Source organism: Oryctolagus cuniculus, chromosome 11 (genome assembly GCF_964237555.1).
Source record: "Oryctolagus cuniculus chromosome 11, mOryCun1.1, whole genome shotgun sequence".
NCBI lineage: Eukaryota > Metazoa > Chordata > Mammalia > Lagomorpha > Leporidae > Oryctolagus > Oryctolagus cuniculus.
In genome coordinates this window covers 27,818,687-27,840,000 of record NC_091442.1, presented here as the reverse complement: position 1 = coordinate 27,840,000, position 21,314 = coordinate 27,818,687, and the positions used below count along the sequence as shown (strand labels likewise).

General features: G+C 56.2%; 1 protein-coding gene across 1 annotated transcript in view; it reads right to left on the bottom strand.

The window, feature by feature from the left end:
* STK35 (serine/threonine kinase 35) overlaps positions 1 to 21,314 on the bottom strand; it is an 80,607-nt gene that overhangs the window by 17,332 nt on the left and 41,961 nt on the right. The gene's annotated exons all lie outside the window — the stretch shown is intronic.

The following is a 21,314-nucleotide window of genomic DNA, read 5'->3' as shown; positions in this document are numbered from 1 at the left end:
GTCCACCCCTTTCTCCTTTCTCGCCTCCTGAACGTGCTGAAGCCTCCCCGTCCCGTCCTTCGGGGGAAGTGGGTGCCAGGCTCTCTGCCTCACCCTCTCTCCGCAGCAACAGGCAGCTCCGGGTTCCATGCCGGTCACATCCTAAACGCTGAGTTTGACTCTAATTGCAGCAGGCAGACCGTCACACACTCATTCAGCACACCTTGGGGTAGGACCTCTTGCAAACATTTGCATGCCATTAGCATCGATTTGATTGGACCAGAAAAAATCAACAGCTACAGCTTCTGAGTGACTCGGTCGGCCTCTGATTACTTGGAACGGGAGCTGAGGACCACATGGTTGCGCCCGCCCTGCTCCGTGCCTACAGCGGTGGCTCTGCAGACTCGAGTGCGTGCTGTCCCTGCGGGGCTCATCCGGGTGGGAGCTGGGCCTCACGTCACCCCCAGACTCACTGCGCCTGGCACTGGGTGATGCTGTGCCCAAGTCCCCCTCTCACACCGTGAGCACTGGGCGGGCCAAGAGCACTTCTGTCTGGTGGGTCCCTTCTGCGTTCCCACAGCCTGGTGTGCAAGGCTGCTTGACGTGCTCTTGGTGGCATGAACGAACGGATGGAAGAATGAATGAATGAATGAATGAGTGACTGTGCATGGCCTGGCTAACGTTTCCAAAGCACAGTTCCATCCCCATCCGTCTGTTGCTCAGAAACCCTTCATGGCTCTCTATGAGCGATGGGAAAAAACAAAAACAAAAACAAAAAAAAACAACAACAAACAAACCAACAACAAAACAAAAAAACCAGGGCTTCCCTATAACAGTTCGGGCATCTCATGTCTTATTCCAAGCCTATGCGTGCACAGACAGTACTGCACGCAGCCTGTGACAGGCCTGTGACAGTCAGCCTGGACCCGAGGCTTGGAGAGAAAGATGGCCAGGATCTCCCTCACCTGAGCTGCGTGCTGCTCCCTTTGGCTTCCTTCCTGTCTTCACCCTCCACGCCTGGCTAGAACACCTTGAGGTCTAGGCCAAATGCCAGAATAAGGACAGGAGGCTCAGAGATGATGTGGAGACCCGGCTGAGGAGGGGCAAGCATGCGCAACCCCCAGTGTCTGCAAGGCATGAGTGTCAGGATGAGCCTGAGGTTAGCGTTTCCTCACTGCACTTCCCCAGTCTTTCCAGGAGGGGGCAACAGCGTCCCTGGCTACAGGTGCGGGAGCATTGGCGCTCCATGCGGATAAGAGTCTGAATTATTTTTTTAAGATGTATTTATTTATTTATTTATTTATTTATTTATTTATTTATTTATTGAAAGAGCAACAGGGGGTAGGGCGAGAGGCAGAAATATTCCACCAGCTGGTTCATTCCCCCAAATGTCCACAAAAGCCAGGGCTGGGCCAGGCCAAAGCCAGGAGCCAGGAGCTCCATCCAGGTCTCCCACATGGGTGGCAGGGGCCCAAGTACCTAGGCCATCATCTTCTGCCTTCCCAGGTGCATTTGTGGGAACCTGAGTGGAAGCAGGGTCTCCAGGGTCCCGAGCAGCGGCTTAACCTGCTGCAAGCCAGGTGCTGGTGAGTGCCTGTGCGTCTGCAGGAGTGGAGGGCACTCTGAGCACGTGATCGTGTGCACTGTTCTCTCGCACTCAGATCCTTGGGGTCTGAGCCATCCAGGTGGGGTCCCTGCTGGCATGAGCCCGGGGCAGGGGAGGAGAAGACAGAGAGAAAAGCGAGCAGATGAATAAATGATTTCACTAGATGATGAGTTCTTAAGGTGGGGCAGAGGTTGAAACTGACGGAGGCCAGGCGACCAGAGCACCTCTCCGAGGAGGTGACGCTGGCAGGGAGGCAAGAAGGCCCAAGAGGGATCGGCCACGCAAAGACGCAGGGGATGCTTCCAGGCAGAGGATGCCAGGGCCCCAGAGGAGGGTGTCTGCAGGGCCCACGAGTCCCACGACACGTCTACACAGCTGAGAGCCGGGTTCACACTCTAGCTGCTGGGTGGTGAGGAGGCTGCTGCAGACCCAGGCAGGAGCTGATGCGGCTGGGCCCAGGGCAGTCTGGGCAGCTGCGAGGGGCACCGATAGACGGGGCGGCAGCTTCTGGACTGCACAGGGCTGCACGTCTAAGGGTGACAGCTGTGCGGTGAGCAGCCCGGCCTGGCTCCCTGGCCAGTCTGATGAGTTCAGGCCTCAGCGGACCTGGCCCTCCCCCAGGGAGATTCTGGAAGCAGCCTCTCCCACCCTGGCCTGCAGGCTTCCGCAGGGTCTGGAACAGAGCACTCTGCTAGGATCCTCAGGGGCCCTGCTGAGCGCCAGGCCACTCCCTCCCCCCAGCATTCGGTCCTTCCTTCATTCAGTTCCTTGGGAGACGAAGAACACGGGCTTTGCAGACAGACTCTCCAGACTGTGGGCCTTGACACCCAGATGCCATAGCGGGAGGGAGCCCAGACCTCCCAAAGACTCCAGGACCTGTGCAGGCCAACAGGGAGGGGAGGAACGGAGGTGCACGCCCTGCGCCATCACTGGTTACGCTGGGATAGCTGACCTTGACTCTCAGCCTCCCCCTTGTCAGCTGCGTGAGCTTGAGTCGGTAGCTTAACCTCTCTGTGTGTCAGTGTCCTCTACCATGGACAAAGGATAAAGCATCTTCCCGAGAAATCCTCGTAATGCACAGGGAGTGGTGAGCAGAGCAGGGACGCCAGGGCACCTGCCACGTGCAGTCCCAGGGCCTCAGGCCCTGGCGGCCACACCCTGGACCTGACAGCACAGGAGCTGTGACTGCTGCCTCTCACCTTCTCCTGGCCAACTTGCCTACGCTGAACTCTACCTGGGGCCTCCCCAGCCATCTCCTGTCCCTAAATTCCAGCCACAGACACGGGGCTGTGCTGTCCACACCTGGCCATTCCCCAGGCCCAGGCTCGGGGGCGGAGGCCGGTGTGCTGAGGTCCAGTCAGGACGAAGGACAGTCATTGCCAGAAGGTGGTGGATCTTCCAGGAGCTGCTGGCCAGCTGGAGGCTAAGGACTTGCGCAGCTGCCCCGCAGGCAGATGCTGGCTTCCAAGCCCTCAAGGACCCGGGGCTGTGGCACCTAGGCCCACGGCAGAGCTGGTCAGGGCTGGGAGATCTGGGCCACCCACGCTGAGTGATTGTGGCTGTTGCCAGGCAACAAGCCCCAGGCCCAAGGTCAGCCCCCTACCAATCGGCTTGTTTCTGGGCTGTGGAGGTTGCCAGTAGCCGCCCGAATTGTTTGCCCTGAGTTGAGCCCAGCAGGAGGAGGGGGTGGGCTGTGCTTGTCTTGGGCCTGGGAGGTGCCAGAATGAGGAATCTCTCTCTCTCTCTCTCTTTTTTTTTTTTTTTTTTTTTTTTTTGACAGGCAGAGTTAGACAGTGAGAGAGAGACAGAGAGAAAGGTCTTCCTTTTCTGTTGGTTCACCCCCACAAATGGCCGCTACGGCTGGTGTGCTGAGGCCAGCGCACTGCGCTGATCCGAAGCCAGGAGCCAGGTGCTTCCTCCCGGTCTCCCATGCGGGTGCAGGGCCCAAGCACTTGGGCCATCCTCCACTGCACTCCCGGGCCATAGCAGAGAGCTGAACTGGAAGAGGAGCAACCGGGACAGAATCCAGTGCCCCAACTGGGACTAGAACTTGGGATGCCGGCGCCGCAGGCGGAGGATTAGCCAAGTGAGCTGCGGCGCCGGCCATAATGAGGAATCTCAATCCGTCTCCAGGGGACCAGGAGGGGCTCTCTGAGACAGGGCAAGTCAGGGGTGGGGCGTGGGCTCTAGGAGCAGTTCTGTCTCCTAATTCCCTCCCTGCTGAAGTGATGGCACCAACAGCCCGAGACCCCCGGCCAGGAGTGGGTGACGGCAGGCTCCCAACCACCTCTGCGTGTGCCGAGCACCCTCGTGCAGCCTTGTGGCTGGCAGCGCGACTCACGGGAGCCTCGGTGGCTGCAGAAGTGTCTCAGGGCCTCGCGGGCAGTGACAAGGCCCTAGTGCAAGGGGCTCAGGAACACCTCCTCCCGTTTCAGCCCTCTTTGGGTCTCACGAAGAAAACGAGCAAGGCTAAAATATTTTGAGAGTGGCCGATCCACTCAGTGCGTTAACGCCTTCAGTGTGAAAACTGGGGGTTCACAGAGGGGAACGGTCTGGCCAGGGCTCCCAGCAAGGACCGGAAGCCAGGGTCGCTCCCTGTGCGGGGGTGTTGGGCTCCCTGTGCAGGGGGGTTGGGAACTAGCCGGTGTAGAGCGCCCCCTTGCTGCCAGCTCCTAGAAACAGCCTTGGCCGCACCTTTCATTGTCATTGCGCTAAAACCTAGCCCTTAGCCCTGCCTTCTGGTTCACCTGAGCTCGGCACCCTGGGAATCAATGGAGGGATTGACTGATTCACTTGTTTACTGCCAGCCTTCCGCGTTTTTGAAGGTCAGCTCAAGGGAGGGCCCAGGACTACCTTTTCATCTATTCATTGGCTGACTTCGCTGATTTGAAGGGCAGAGAGAGACATACACTGAAAGACAGACAGACAGAGCTCCTCCTATCCACTGGTTCACTCCCCAGATGCCCGCAATGGCTGGGCCTGGGGTTGGCTGGAGCCAGGAGCTGGGAGCTCAAACCAGGTCTCCCACATGGGTGGCAGCCACCTGAGCCATCCGTGCTGTTTCCCGAGGTGTGCAGTCACTCGCTGGAGGGAGCGGGGCCAGGACTCAAAGCCAAGCACTCTGTGAGATGCGGCCGTCATAATCAGAGTCTTAACCGCTGTGCAGACACCCGCCCCGGAACCACATCCATCTTGCTGACGGTTCTGTCCGTCTTCCCACACATGCCCGGCACACAGGAAGGGGACCTTTGTCATCCTAGGGGCCCAGTGTCCTTCCTCCCTTCCTGGCTGCACTCTCCTTTCTCTCTGGTGGCAGCCCCACCCCGGATGGAGTCCTACGATCTGATATATTCTGATATGTTCAAAGCCACGTGCGGCTTTAATTCCCGTGCGGAGTGACCCAAGGCTGGGAGAATCCCCGGAGGCGCCCTTTTCCTGGGAGGGGCCCTGACACCCCAGACGCCATCTCTCTCCTGATGCCTTACCTTTGCCTCAGTTCCGTCATCTGCAGTGATGGCCCCGTGAATTCTCCTTTGAGCCAAGAGCCAGAGCTCCTACTGGATCCAAGAACGAGAGGCACTGTCTCGCTCAGCTGCTGCTCCGGGACAAAACGTCTCCACGGGGCTGCCGCTGTGGCGCAGTGGGTTAATCCTTTGCCTTCGGCGCTGGCATCCCATATGGGCACCGGTTCTAATCCTGGCTGCCCCTCTTCCAATCCAGCTCTCTGCTGTGGCCTGGAAAGGCAGTGGAAGATGGCCCAAGTGCTTGGGACCCTGCACCCACATGGGAGACCTGGAAGAAGTTCCTGGCTCCTGGCTTCCGATTGGCACAGCTCTGGCCATTGCGGCCACCTAGGGAGTGAACCAACGGAAGGAAGACCTTTCTCTCTGTCTCTCCCTCTCACTGTCTGTAACTCTACCTCTCAAATAAATAAATAAAATCTTTAAAAAAAAGTCTCCAAACCCCGGTGGGGTCAACATCAAGCAGTGCCCTCTGCAGGTCTGCAGGGAAGTTCTGGCCCAGCCCGGCTCATCTGGGACTCGGGGGTCTGTGATGGCGGCGCTCACATGTGTGCTGGGCACAGCGGGGTGCCTTGCCCTGTCTCCTGCTCACCCTCACACCCCCCACCCCCGGCTAGCTCAGGACATTCACGGGGACTCAGAGTGCCAAAGAGCAGCCCGCGCTTTGCAAGCTTCTGCTTGCATTGTGTTTGTCCTTGTCCCCACGGGCCACAGCAAGTCGTGTGGCCAGGACCAGAGTCAGGGTGGGAGGACAGCCCCCGGGCTTAGCTGGAGAACAATGCGAGGCCATTAACTAGGAAAGAGAGAGACAGACAGACAGACAAGGAGAGAGATTTTCCATCCCTTGGCTCATTCCCCAAACTCCTTCAACAACCAGGGCTGGGCCAGGCCAAAGCCAGAAGCCCAGAACTGCATGCAATGTCTCCCACGTGGGTGGCAGGGGACTCAAGTACTTGCACCACCATCAGCTGCCTCCTAGGATGGGCATTAGCAGGAAGCTGGATCAGAAGTGGAGCAGGGGCCGGCGCCGCGGCTCACTAGGCTAATCCTCCACCTTGCGGCACCGGCACACCGGGTTCTAGTCCCGGTCGGGGCGCCGGATTCTGTCCCGGTTGCCCCTCTTCCAGGCCAGCTCTCTGCTGTGGCCAGGGAGTGCAGTGGAGGATGGCCCAAGTCCTTGGGCCCTGCACCCCATCGGAGACCAGAATAAGTACCTGGCTCCTGCCATTAGATCAGCGCGGTGCACCGGCCGCAGTGCGCCGGCCGCGGCGGCCATTGGAGGGTGAACCAATGGCAAAGGAAGACCTTTCTCTCTGTCTCTCTCTCTCTCACTGTCCACTCTGCCTGTCAAAAAAAAAAAAAAAAAAAAAAAAAGTGGAGCAGGAACTCAAACCCGGGCACTCTGATATGGGATGTGGGTGTCCTGAGCGGCGTCAAGCCCCGTGTGTGGCCATGTGGACCACCTCCCACTGGTGGGCGTTCTTCAGAGCGGGCGCTGTGGCGAGCACGGGCTGGGAGCCTAAGGCTCCGAGCAGGGTCTGTGCCTCTCTTCGCAGCACCCTGGGGAGTAAGAGGCAGAGCAGGGATAGCCCAAACCCGGTGGGCTCTCTGCCCTCAATCCACTGCTAAAGGCAGAGCTTGGTTTTCCTCTCTCCACTGTCAAACAAGCCCATACAATAATCTCTCCTGCAGTAAGGAAAACGCAACGGTGGAACATTTGTTGTGCAAAATTAGCCGGTCCCATTTCCTGTGAGGAGTGCTGATCTGGGATAATTGCTTTTATGCACAGAAAAATCAGAGAGCGACCTGAGAGTGTTTTCCCCGAGCCCGGAAAGGTCGGCTTCTTTAAAAAATCAATTACCTATTCCCACTTCAGAGCAGACGCTCCGCAGACGCGTTTTACATTTTAAGCGGGAGTCAGTGCTCCCGGCTGAAATCTCCCTGAAAATCCCGTCCAGGGACCGAGCGGTCAGACGGGGACCCGCAATTACCGTGGCTATTGACGTCTCAGGTGGCAGCACGCAGCGGCCGTCTCCATAATGAGCTCCTTTTCTCATCCCGCACAAAGCCCACGGTGTAAAATAAGCATTGGATCTGCTTTCCCCGGCCCACGCCTGCTCTGCTATTGACGGTGGTTGATGGCCACCTTCGCCTGCCGAGGTTGCACAGACCAGGGATGCCGGCGACTCCCTTCCCTGGGGGGGGTGGGTCTGCCCGTCGCAAGCTCTCGGGTCACAGAGACCCAGGTTGGAGCTTGGTTCTGCACTTTCCCATTGCATGAAATTGGCTCATGAGGCGACGGCTCTTGGCTTTGGTTCTCTCATCTGTAGAGTGGGAATAGTACTGATGGATCTCAGGGTCAGGTGCAAGTGTCCTAAGAGGCAGCAGTTTGTCCAAGGTCAAGGTCAAGGACAACGGAGCTAAGGGGTGGAGCACTTTCTGTGCACCTTGCACCTCCACCTCCCCACAGTAAAGGGTTAGGCTGTGGAGTAGGATCGCCTGAGGTCAGATCCCAGCTCTGCCATGCACCAGCTGGCTGAGCTTAGGCAAGCTGCTTCTGGTTTTTTGTGCCTTGGTCATGTCATTTGTACAGTGGGGTCACCCACAGTGCCAGCAGTGAGTAGCAGAATCCCTGCCAAGTGCAGAAAAAAGTATATGGTGTCCTTGTCCCAGAGGTGGGAGGGTAAGAGGAAGAGTATGGAGGAATTTGAGGGTTCCTATGGGTGAGTAGGCACATCCGGGGGAAGAGGTGAGGCCCCACGGGCCCTGCGATGGGGTGGCGCTACCAGGGGCAGGCAGCCCCTTGTCTCTGCAGAAACTGCTGGTGTCTCCAGCAGGAGGAGTTTGAGCCGCTGATGGGGTGGCCTGAGCCCTGGCCTCCACTGTCTTTGTATAATGACCCCACCCTGGGGAAGGTAGCAGCCCTGGCCTCCAGTCATTCCCCAGCCATCGAGTCTTAGCTCCTCTAGACCAAAAATGAAGACAATGATGTGCAGGGGTTTGTGATTTTTTTTTAAAGCTTGCTTTATTTACCTGAAAGTCAGAATTGAGTGAGAGAGAGCAAGATTGATCTTTTATCCACTAGTTCACTCCCCCAAATGGCCACAACGGTCAAGGCTGGGCCTGGCCATAGCTAGGAGCCAGGAGCTTCCTTCACATCTCCCACATGGGTACAGGGGCCTGAGTTCTTGGGCCACATTCCTCTGCTTTCTGAGGCCATTAGCTGGGAGCTGGATCAGAAGTAGAGCAGACGAGGCAAGAATGGATACCCACGTGGGATGCTGGCGGCACAGGCAGTGGCTTTACCTGTTATGCCACAGTGCTAGCCGCAGCCATGAGCTTTGTGGGGGCATTGCAGCAAGTAGAGATGCATTGGGTGTGAAAGAGCAGGGCCAGAGAAGGGGCTGAGGGTCTTCAGCGGGAGTGGGCACTTAGTCCGTGGCGTGGGCACCTGTGCCGCATGCCCGAGGCCTGTGCTGGGTTCCCAGCCCTCCGCAGGGAAGCCACCCTGGCCACCTGACCCTCCTTCCCCCCGCGACCTTGATTTCTCTTTCTTCACACTGCTCATAGGCTGATGCACACTTTTGTTTATTAACGTTTGTCTCCTGCTGACAAAGCACCAGGGAAGGGAGGGAGACTCCAACAGCTGGCCTGGGCTTGGTGCAGGGTGGACCCCCAGAGACCAGGACCCTAACAACGGCTCTCACGTGCTGACCCTGGAGCAGGGGCTGGGCTCCTACTGTGCAGCTTCCGCCTGACTCGGCGAGGTCAGTTATGGGTATGGTTCCCCGACTGACAGCACAGGACCTGTTCTGAGTCACTTGGCTCTGCCCATGGAGGCAGACAGCTGAGACCCAGGGCAGGGGAGCTAGGCGAGAAGATGGGCGCTGCCCCAGGAGAGTACCTGGAGGCAGATCATGAGCAGGCAGGTGGACAGGGAACACTAGGCCTCTCGGGGTCACCACGGCCCGGGTGGGGCCCCAGGCAACAGCGTCCAGGACACCCAGTGCCTGAGCTCCTCGCAAGCCCTGCGCGTCCATCTGTGCAGGCTCCTTTCAGAGCCAGTGGGCCGGGTGAATGGGTGGTGGCCCCTGTCAGGGCGATTAGGGAGCACAAAGCTGAGCGGCGGGCAGCCTGGGATGCGGCCTGGGGCCGTTTCTCCCTGCAAACCCAGAATAAAGGCCCTGCCTGCCCCCTCACCCCTGCCTGCTGCCAGGTTATGCAACGTGTTGATGCTGCCAGTGGCATCCACCCAGCCCGCTGGGAACTCTGCCACTCCCCAGGAAATGAGGCTCGGGACGGTGACCCAGCTGGCTAGACACCCCCCAGCGTGCCCAACACACACGCACGTCCACCAGGACAGACACACACAGACCATTGTCCAAGAGAGAGCAGAAGCCCGGCTTTGGAGTCATTCCTTATCATTCATTATTATTATCATTATTTATTAATGTTTGTTTCCCTACCCTGGGCTCTAAGTGCCACCAAAGCAGAAGCTGGAGGGATGGACAACTTCATGGAGGGAGACAGACAGAGATGGACAGGTGGATCTAGAAGATGATAGATAAATAGATGATAGCTAGATATAGAGGGATGATAGCTATAGACAGATGATAGATAGAGACGGATGGGTAGGTGCACGACAGATAGCTACAGATATTGTAACACTTCACACCTTCATATATTCAGGGATCATCTGAAAACAAGGGGCCGTCTCTTGAACAACAAAAACACTCAATACCAATGTTTACCCTGTCACAGCGGTGGCTCTTACGTTGTTACGATACCATCACCCCCCGGGGCCAAATTCCAAGCTCCCCAAACGTGGTGACGCCGTGCTTGGCAGCTATGTCGGCTGTGGTTTTCGGGCACAGGGTTGCACTTGGGCTTGTTGCATCCTTTCAGCACCTGATCGAGAGTGACTGGGCTCCTCCCCCTGGTGGTGGTTCCCGGTGACTTTGACATGCTTGGAAGAGACAGCTCGGGCGTCTCGCGAATGTCCCTCAGTCTGGGCGGACCTAATTGGTTCCTCGTGATTAGACTCTGATTAAGCAGGTTCCCCAACAGCACGGAGGTGTGGCTGCACCAGGCGCGTTACGTAAGGAGGCGCGACGCCAGCGTGCCCTGTCGGCGAGGACGCTAACCGTGATGGTCTGATGAAAGTGGCTTCCAGCGGGTCTCTCGGCGCTAAAGCCGATCTTTCCCTCCGCAAAGAACGACTCGTGTGTGTGATGAGGTGTGACGGGGGGATGCGCGCACGCCTGTTCCCCCCAGATGCTCACACGCCGATGTTAGCAGCTGTCGGGACCTTGTTCGTGCCAACTGTTGCACCGGTAGCTGCAAAGCGGACATTTTCATCATTCTCCGGCACCTTCCGTGATCTTCGTAAACGTCCCTCCTCCCTTCCCTCCTCCCTTCTTGTGATGTTACACACACAGGCTTGGTTATGGCTGTTATTCACTGGTTAAAAATCCATCCTGCTCTTTTTTGATGCTTAGCTTGTTCCAAGTTGGAAATACAGGAGTTTTGTCAAGCTGGCTTATGTGCTCTCTACAGGTTTGGTCTATCTTTTTATTTTATTTATTTAATTTGAGAGACAGAGAGAAGGGGGCGGGGAAGAGCTCCCCTCTGCCGGTTCACTCCCCAGGTGCTGGGAACTCCACCTGGTCTCCCATGCAGGTGGCAGGGACCCAAACACCTGAGCTGTCAAGTACCTGCCGCCCCCTGTGACGTTCATTAGCCAGAAGCTGGAAGTGAAAGGGAAGCCACGCACTGCAATATGGGATGCACTGCACCAAACACCTGCTCCCCCCAAGCCTGATCTGTTTCAAAAATAATTCTATGGAGTCATAGTCAGCATTCAGTAAGTGGCCTATGTTCGAAGTGCACAGCTTCATAGGCTGTGGCCTCTGCAGCTGCCCACGGCACCATCGGCAAGATGGGGAACGCATCCTTCGCCCCCAAACACACCCGCGTGCGTCCCTGTAGGCGTCCCCTCTGGCCTCTCCCCACCCTCAGGCAACCACTGGCCTGCTCCAGTCGCTATAGATCAGTTTGCTCTTTCTAGGGTCTTCTAGAAGTCGTGTCCCACAGAACATACACTTCCAGGTTTAGCTCCTTTCGCTCAGCAACTGACCCGTTGCTGGGGCATCAGTTGTTCCTTCCTTGCGGGCCCCCATCTGCTCATCCATACGTTGACCACCTGGCATTCGGTGGTTTCTAGTTTCAGGTCTACGACAGGGACTGCTGTTCCTGATGGGGACATAGATTTCCTAGAAGGGAACTGGCCAGGCGGTTTGGGAAGTGCATGTTTCAATTTGAAGAAATTGCCCAAGTGTTGAGACAGAGTGCTGTGATTCCAGACCCTCCCCATCCTGGCCCGGCCCTGGCACCGCTGGTCCTTAGCGCTGTAACCACTCCAGTGGGGGGCAAAGTCGTATCTGCTTGGGGTTCTAACGTAATGTGTAAGTTTAAATTAAGAACACTTCAAGTTTCATTTGGTGAGGGAGGGTGGGAGCCTCTAATGTGCTGTTTGCCCCGTGCTGGTCTTCCCTGGCGATGCGCCTATGAAAATCTCCTGCCAGTTTCTTGAGCGGTTGTTTATTTTCTTATTGTTCGGTTTTGAGAGTTCTTAATATTCTGGATGCACACGCTTTATCAAGGCGTCCCTGTGTTCTGTCTGTTCATAGCCACTCCTGAAGAGCAGCTTTAAGGTTTGATGTCATTCCATTTATCTATTTGCTCTTTTATGAATCGTGCTTTTGGTGCCTATCTAAGAGATATTTGCCTAACCCCAGGCCGTGAGGATTTTCTCCAACAAGTTTTATCATTTTACAGCTTACATTTAGGTCTATGATCTGTTTCTTGGAAACAGATGTTTATTTTATTTCTTTGAAAGGCAGAGAGTGAACATGCATGCACACAAGAGAAAGAAAGCTCTCATCTGCTGGTTCACTCCCGCAAAGCCTACAACATCAGGGACTGAGCCAGGCTGAAGCCAGGAGCCAGGAACTCAGCCTGGGTCTCCCACATGGACGGAAGGGACCCAAGTACTTGAGCCATCACCTGCTGCCTCCCAGGGTGCACAGGAACAGGAAGCTGGGATGGAGAGCCGAGCCAGGGCCGAAGCCCAGGCAGGCAGTCCGATATGGGATGCAGGTGGCCCTGGCAGCGGTGTAACCATTGTGGCAAACGCCTGCCCCTAACTTTTCTTCCTCTCTACAGTTGCTTTGACCATTGTAGGGCCTCTCTATTTCCACATACATTTTAAAATCAGCTTGCTGAGTTCCATGAAGAAGCCTGCAGAGAATCTGATTGGGACTGCATCGAACGTGCAGGTGAATTGGCCAACAGTTCTCCGGCCCGTGAACCAAGCACTGCCACTTCTGGCTTCTCGCGGTGATCCCATTCAATGGTGTCCCCATGAATGCAGAGTCAGTGCGTCCTGAACCAGTGCTGCGGAGACACAGGGCGGCGTACTTGTGGGTCTCAGGCTACAATGTTCTCATCAGGTGGTCAATCCCTTCCCCGTTTCATGTGTGTTTCTCTCGTTCACAGGCACCTTATGTAAGTACCTGTTGCTGATTCATGCTCATTAGACTCGCAACCAAAGGCAACAGCTCATGCCTGAACGAAGCTTATTTACTTGTTAAGTGGTTGATTGATGTGAAAATCAACACATCAAGGAGAGGGGGATGGACAGAGAAAGAAATTTTTCATCCACTGGTTTCTCCCTAAATGGTTCGTGTGGTCTGGGCGAGGCTGAAGCCATGAGTGAGGAACTCCATCTTGGTCTCCTGCATGGGTGGCAGGAACCCAAGCACTTGGGCCATCTTCTGCTGCCTTCCCAGGCATGTTAGCAGGGATCTGGATTGAAAGTGGAACAGCCAGGACTTGAACCGGCCCTCTGAAATGGGATACGGAGTTCAAAGTGGTGGCTTAGCCCACTGTGCCACTACAACACCAGCTTATCTTAACCCACTGTGCCACCACACCCCCGCCCGGCCCCCTGAAGCTTATGTGCTACCTGCATTTTCCCCAGGACGTGCCCTGCAGCTCACTGCACATGGAGTACCAGGCAGCACTGCAGCACCGGGCTTCGGGCCATTTAAAAATCAGCAGCAGGGGCGGGCTTCGGCGCGGTGCCTGGCTTGAGCCCTGGCTCCGCTGCTTCCCGTCCAGCTTCGTGCCGGGGTGCACCCTGGAGGCAGTAGGTGATAGCTCGGGTACTTGGCCCCCTGTCACCCCTGTGGGAGACCTGGATGGAGTGCTGGGCTTCCACCTGGCTCAGCCTTCACTGCTATGGGCACTTGGGGAGTGAACCAATGGATGGAAAACCTCTCTCTTTCTCAGCCTTTCAAATAAAACCAAATTAAGAAAATAACCAAGAAAAAGCATAAATGTGACAAACACGGCGACAAATAGACTGTGACAAAGGCCTTTGCTGAGGCTGAGAGCTGCAGCAGAAGGCAGAGCCGTGCCTTGTTTGGCCTCTGCTGGGGAGGTGTGGATTGGGCCTGCACACATGGTGATGGATTTGGGGATAACAAATACACTGAGTAATCACATGAATTCACAAGCACAGGACCCACCCAGAGCGAGCATCAACCACGCTCTCTCCACCTGCTCAGCTTTCCTCGAATTTCTTCCAGCAGTATTTTGTCATTTTCACTGCACAGGTCTTTGATATATTTTTCCAGATCTATCCACTGGTAGTTCATATTTCCTGATGATACTCAAAATAGTATTTTTTTTCTGTTCCAACTCCCAATTACTCATTGCTAGCATGGAGAAATACAATAGGAAAAATAAATACAATTGATTGTTGTACATTGATCTTGTGTCTGGCAACCTTGCTAAACTCAATTAGTTTGAGAAGCTTTCTCGTAGTAAAGCCTGTTTAGACTTCCCACCTGGATGATTGTGTCATCTGCAAACAAAGACAGTTTGATTTCTTTTGAGTCTCATGCCACTTATTCCTTTATTTGCTGTCTGATTGCACTGGGTAGAAACTCCAGTCCAGCGCTGAACGTTCAGAGTGGACATCCTATCTTGGTCCTCCTGAGAGGGGAGAGCGTCCCATCTTCTGTCACTGAGTATGACATTAGCTGTAGATTTTTAATACTTGCCCAAGGGAAGCGCAGGTTTGGGAAAGGTGCAGAGCTTGCTGGAAAAGCTGCGGTTCAGCAACCAGATAGCAGAGAAACTGAATGGTTGAAGCAGGCTGGAGCTGGTTTGGAGATGCAGGGCAAGGAACAGGCAACTCCCTGGAGTGTGGACAGGGGGTGCAGACCCTCAGCAATGTGGGCCTCAGACATGCAGCACTGTGGGCAGGCAGCACGGTGGGCACACAGCACAGTGGGCAGGCAGCATGGTGGGCACACAGCACAGTGGGCAGGCAGCACGATGGGCACACAGCATGGTGGACATGCAGCACGGTGGGCACGCAGCACGGTGGACATGCACAGGGATAGGTTGCAGCATGGAGCCCATTCAGTGGGAGTCCAAGTGTCAGAAGGGGCCAGAGGCCTTCAGATGCCTGGGGCCTGCAGAGGGCACACAGCTGGCTAAGTGGGAACCTCCATGCCACACGGGGGCCCCGGCTTCCGCAGGGCTGTGGAAAGGTTACCCACAGGCTGAGGTCGTAAGGCTGTGTTCTGGGCTGTGGCTGGGGTGAGAATCCACCATCGATCCCCGACCTTGCCCCCGTGCACTGACCTTGCAGTATCCTCCAGGGACAGCTTACACCCTCACTCACAGTAAGAGAAGTACTTAAAGAACTCTGCTGCGTCCCAGAAAGCGCACACTCAGGAACACTCGGACCCGACATGGGGTAAGTCGTTAGTGGACACAGTTGGACAGGACTTGCTGTCTGAAGCTCTCTCCAAAGCTGGCTGCAGCAGGGGCTGTGACAGTCCCAAAGGAACAGTCCTGGGAAGCGAGTCTGGGGCCCTGAGAGCAGAGAGCTGGCAGGGCTCCGGGGTGCAGGCAACTGGCTCAGCGCGGCTGGCACCCGTGCCTAATCCCCTTTTGTTTGCAGATCACGGCTCATCTGATGACCCAGGAAAACCCAGCCCTGCTCCTCTGTGTGGGAGTTGGGCAGCCTCCCCTCCCAGGCCCCACCCACAGGTCCGGCTAAGCAGATGGCCAGAATTAGGGGGCACAGATGTCCACGGGCCACACCCCAGCAACAGACAAGGGGCCAGATCTGACGGTTCTCAGTCCCCAAGACCACCCTCCCCGGAACAATGGCTCTCGGAACCCGGGATCCGTGCCCTCTGCATTTCCCAGACCTGGCTGCAGAGACTCCACCTGGCCTCCCTCGGTGCTGTCATGTCGCGACCAGGCTCAGCACGCGGTAGGGGCTCTGGGAACGTGGACTGCCGGGCTACCTGTGGCCCTCCAGCTGAACTGGGGCCCAGTGAGTGCTCAAGGCAGGCAGGAAGAAAGCAGGGAGGTGTGAAGCAGCTCCCTGGGGCCTGTGTTCAAGCAGTCTATCAGTTCATCCAACCGCTGATTCATCCCGCCACAGAGCTCTCATCAGCCCCTCTGTCTTGGACATGGAGCCAATGAGGCCCAGAGAGGTTAAGGAAGGTACCCGGGATCACACAGGAAGTGAGACCTGCGGCTCCAACCCGGACACTCTCCTAATCACCACAGAACCCTGCCTCTCCTCCTGCCTTGTGTGTATCTGTGGCCCTAGATGGGTGCTGGCACGTGGAATGTGCTCAATACAGTTACAGGATAATGGCATGCCAAGGACAGGAGCTCAGGTTGTCAACAATGCTCCTGCAGCACATGGTCCTACTGGCTGCAGCATACGGTGGCCTTGTGGCAGCTCCGACAAAGGCACCCTGGACCCCCGCCAGCTGAGAGGAAGGACTAGCTTGGTGGGAGGCTTGTTGTCGGTTTTGGAACCCAGGTCTGCAGAGCTCTGCTTAGCAAGGGCAATGCCTAATTTCTATTAGAATGAGCCAGAGGCACCCACAAGACGGGCCGAGCAGCTACTTCCGCTCCCCGACGTCGAGTCCTCCCCTCCTCCCAGCCAGCTGTTCTAAGGAGCCGTCACTTGGCCGTGGGCCCCACTTGTAGCTGTGAGGTATCAGTGGCAGCATGGGGTCAGTCCTCAGGGACCTCATAGAGACGGGTCCAGCTCTTTCCCTCCCTCCCTTTGTGCCACCACTAGGGATGAGGATAAAATGTTGACGCTCCAGCAGCCCTCCTGGACCAGGAGGTGACCTCGAAGATGGAGGCCGCTTGCTGAAGACAAGGAGAGGGGATCTGGGGCCAGCGCTGTGGTGCAGCGAGTTAAAGCCTTGGCCTGCAGCGCCAGCATCCCATATAGGTACCGGTTTGAGTCCCAGCTGCCCCACCTCTGATCCAGCTCTCTGCTATGGCCTGGGAAAGCAATGGAAGATGGCCCAAGTCCTTGGGCCCTTGCACCAGTGTGGGAGACCGGAAGAAGCTCCTGGCTCCCGGCTTCAGATCAGCTCAGCTCTGGCCATTGTGGCCATTTGGGGAGTGAACCAGCGGATGGAAGGCCTCTTTCTCTCTCTGGCTCTACCTCTCTCTGTAACCCTGTCTTTCAAATAAATAAATATTAAAAAAAAAAAAAAAAGAGAGAGAGGTGGGGGGGGATCCTTGGCGACTCCGTGTGACAGCCCAAGACTGCCGCCTCCCCACTCACGGAGTCCTGACGGGTGGAGCAACTTGACCTCACCCAGGTAGTCTCCCGGCAGAGCCTGGGCAGGTGCCTCTCAGCAGAACTCTCACGCAGGTGTCAGGACAGAGGCTGCCAGCGCGGCTACTAGGAATGCGGGCTCTTGGCAGTGGCCTTGCTCTGTGGGCTGTGGCAACTGCTCTCTGTGTTCTTGCAACATTCAAATCGCTTGCACCTGGGCCCTACGGTGTTCTGGCGGGCAACCCAGACCGCGCTTATTAAATTCCTCACATTCTGGTCTGCCTTCAAGGCACCAGCAGACCAAGCAGAGGCAATTACTGAAGGCTGCGGCAGGAGGGACGTGGTCTCAGTCCCACTGAAACAGGAAGGGGGCAGCACAAGCCCCCTGAGAGGGAATCAGGCGCCTGGAGCCACACAGATGATTGTGTATAGCAGCCCCCGGAGTGGGCTTCAAAGCGTTTCCCCCAGAACATTAGCTCAGGAGCCGCTAACAGATGCTCCGTGCAGAGGCATCAGGGATCTGAGAAGCAGTGCTCATTACTGACTTCTCAGAGTCCTTAGCTTGCACCAGGACTCGACGCTGGGTGAACTTGCAGTTGTTTTATCTGAGAAGCCTCTCAAGGGCTATCTTTCTGCTGTTACAAGAAACTATTTGGGCCGGCGCTGTGGCATAGCAGGTAAAGCTGCTGCCTGCAGTGCCGCCATCCCATATGGGCACCGGTTCAAGTCCCGGCTGCTCCACTTCTGATCCAGCTCTCTGCTATGGCCTGGGAAAGCAGTGGAAGATGGCCCAAGTGCTTGGACCCCTGCACCCGCGTGGGAGACTTGGCAAGGCCCCTGGCTCCTGACTTCTATTGGTGCAGCTCCGGCCGTTGTGGCCAACTGGGGATTGAACCAGCAGATGGAAGACCTCTCTCTCTCTCTCTGCAGCTTTCAAATAAATAAATAAATCTTTAAAAAAAAAAAAAACTATTAATAGATACCAGTGGTGGATAATCTAGATGTAGTATAGACATTCTGTAATTGAGAGAAAAATCCAGGAAGTGGGTACTGGGATTGTTGCATTTTATAGATGAGAAACTGAAGCTCAGAGAAGTGCCGTACCCCACAGGCACGAGACTGTGAGTGATGCAGAATTCCAAACGTTTCTGTCTGTGCCCACAGCCCACCATGCTACTGGGCCCAGAGAGAGCACTGGCCACATGGTGCACGCTGGCAGGGGCTGAGTGGACGTGGACGTGGACATGGGCATCTTGATCCTGTTTCAACTGCTTTGGCATATTGTGCTGCTCTACATGAGTGCCTGTGCTCAGCTCCCGGCACTACACGTCCCTGCCTTGCATCCGGAGCTATGACCGAGACTGGCGGGACATGCAGCAGGACCTCTGGGCCTGGGTCTAGCCCCACTGCCAACACACACACAGCTCCTGCCGACCTCAGCGGACCTGCCATGTGCACTACCCCTGGGCAGGCCCATCCATCGTGCACCTGGCGGTCCATACAGGAGCAGGCTCCTGGCCAGTCTAGGTGTGTGATCTTACATCTTCAGAGACCTGCGAAGCCCACAGGGTGTACTTTCTGGCTCTTGACAGAACGAGTTCTCTCTGCTTCAGATGAAGGAAATCAAAGCCCAAGGGGTCCCCACACACATCTGGCGGTTTCCCTCTGATTTCTTTCCTCCCTTTCTGGGCAGCCAAGAAGCAAGTGGCCTGTGCCCAAGCCCCGGGAGCGGAGACGGATCATGGCCAGGCGCCTGCCCCACCACCGTCCTCTAACCTGCAGGTCCCCTGCAAGTTGCCTGCATTGGGGCTGTGCAGGAGCAGGCTCTTAGAGAACTCAGCAACACCCTGGACATTGACTCTGTCGTATCTGCAGCAGGACTGGAGAGATCATTTACCTACCCACACATCCATGTCTGAATACAGGGATGTTATATCAAGTGGGTTAAAGAGGCAGTGACGATGAGAAAATGTGTTTTGGATAGAGGGGCAGGAAGGATCTTGCAGGAAATGAGCAGAGACCTCTAGGAAGCACTAAGAAACACCAATGGTTCCAGGCAGAGGGAACAGCAGGTGCATGGGCCTGGGATGGAACTGCCCCATGTGCTTATGAACAGAAGGCAGGGAGGGCCTGAGGCAGAGCCTACGGGGGTGCTGGGTGGCAAGTGGGCCTGATAAGGCAGGAGGAAGCCGGGGCAGGCAGTTATGGGCCCAGGAGAGGAGCGTGGTAATGCCTGCGGGACCATGGGGGTCCAGAGTGCTCTGGGCCATGGCAGGACCTGTTTTGACCAAGTGAAATCCTGCACTGAGAGCTGCGTCTCAGCACCACGCAATCTCCTCTGGATCGCTGGGGTGGGGTGTGGTGCTGTGAGATAAGACCGCCAGGGAGACAGGCAGGAGCTGTAGCTCTCAAGGTGCAGCTGGAGGCAAGCAGTTGTCGGGGCACTGGGGGCTGACAGGCTGCAGCACAGCCCCCGGGGGGAGGGGGGAAGGGGGCCTCCGCCCTGGCCCCCGGCCCTCCCTCTCCCTCTGGAGCGCAGGCCAGGCTGCCGCCGCTGGGAGCGAGTCTGGAGGGAGGCCCAGGTGTCCAGCTTCTTTCGCCAGTGTCAACACTGGCCTGGCCTGGTATTCCAGATCCTTCTCTCCAGGGCCTGTGACAGGGCAATGCCTTATGTTCTCGTCCCCCATGTCCAACCCAACATGCTGTGATCTGACCACTGCCCTAACTCCACAGTGGAGACACAGGGATGTGAAGAAATACTTGCGTGGAAAAAGCTTTTAGTCCCACTAGCCTCCTTACACAATGCATATCTGCTCTTCTGAGGCCAGGGCTGCAGCAGTGGGTAGAGCCGCTGCTTGCAGCACCAGCATCCCACATCGGAGCGCCGGTTTCAGTCCCAGCTGCTCTGCTTCCATTCCAGCTCCCTGGTAATGCATCTGGGAAAGCAGCAGAGAATGGCCCAGTGCTTGGGCCCCTGCACCCACATGGGAGACTCAAGTGAAGCTCCTGGCTTCTGCCCTAGCTGTCGTGGCCACTAGGGAAGTGATCCAGAGATGGAAGATCTCTCTCTTTGCCTCTCCCCCTCTTCTCTGTCACTTTGCCTTTCAAATAAATAAAATAATCTTAAAAAAAAAAAAAAAAAAAAAAAGGAAGTCAGAAGGGCAATGGCTGGCTTTAAGATCAAAGAGCCAGTAGCCACAGAGCCAGCTGATTTCCTCCCCTCTGCCAGGCCCAGGTGACACACCTAATACTTGCTGGACCAACTGGTTACCGATCCAGAAGCTCTGCTGTCCCTGACCTGCATTCCTAGCACAATGGTGCAGATCACAAGCTGTGACCTCGTCGCACCTCCTAGGGCAAAAAGATAGGGCACGGCAGAAACGAGGAGAAGCTGAACCCCTCGGGCCCCGACGCTGGGAGTGCACATGGTGCAGTGACCACGTGACTCAGCATTCTCACTGCCTGGTCTACACCTAAAGAAATGAACAACAGGTCCATGCCAACAGTCCGCAGACTGATGGTGGACAGCACATGGTGTAACATGGAGTAGCAGCAGGGGATGGAGTGCGGTCCAGGCACCCTCACACGTCACGCCAAGTGAAAGGCAGCTGTGCAAAGGTCTTTACTGGACAGTTCCGCTGACCCGCAATGGCTGGCATGGGCAACCCAGAGCCCAGAGTGGATTGGTGCGTGCCAGGAGCTCAGTGTGTGCCGGGGGTACAGAAACCACCGCAGAGGGGCCTGGACTGTAAAAACGGCCTCAAAGTAGACAGAGGCAGTGACTGCACAACTCCGTACACAAACTGAAAACCACAACGGTACATTTCAAATGGGTGAATTCCTTCAACCAACCCACAAAAAAAAAGCTCATGTGCCTGGGAAAGCAGTGGAAGATGATCCAAGTCCTTGAGCCCCTGCACCCACGTGGGAGACCCAGAAGTCCCTGGATCCTGGCTTTGGCCTGGCCTGGCCCTGGCCATTTGGCGAGTGAACCAGTGGATGGAAGATTTCTGTCTCTCCCTTTCTGTAACTGTGCCTTTCAAATAAATCTTTAAAAAAAAAAAAAAAAAAAGCACACAACCAAACCAGGAACACTCATCCTATTTTATGGAATGAAGCATTTCCTGGAAATAAAGCCGAGTAAGACCACTTCAAATACATAATAAAGGCGCTCCAGCTCCAGGTCCTTGCTCAGGCTCAGAACAGAACAGAAGCCCTGCTGTTAGTGTCACCCCCAGCAGCACCCAGTGGACACCAAGCCCTGGGCTGGAATGCGGCTTGTTCCCTCCCGGATTAGGCCGGAAGCCTGCCTTATCTGCCCCTCTAAGGCCCACATTCCAAACCCCTGACTGTGTCTGCTGCTTCCCCTGCGGGAGCCTGAGTAGTGGGCTCCTCAGCAAACCTCACCCACCCTTCCCGGGCCTGCTAAGCTCCAAGGCGCTCTCTCTCAGAAGAGGCTACAGGAGCATTTGCCTGCGAGCCTGCTAGGTGCCGGGCCGCGTCCTCACTCGGAGGGCAGCTCTGGTCA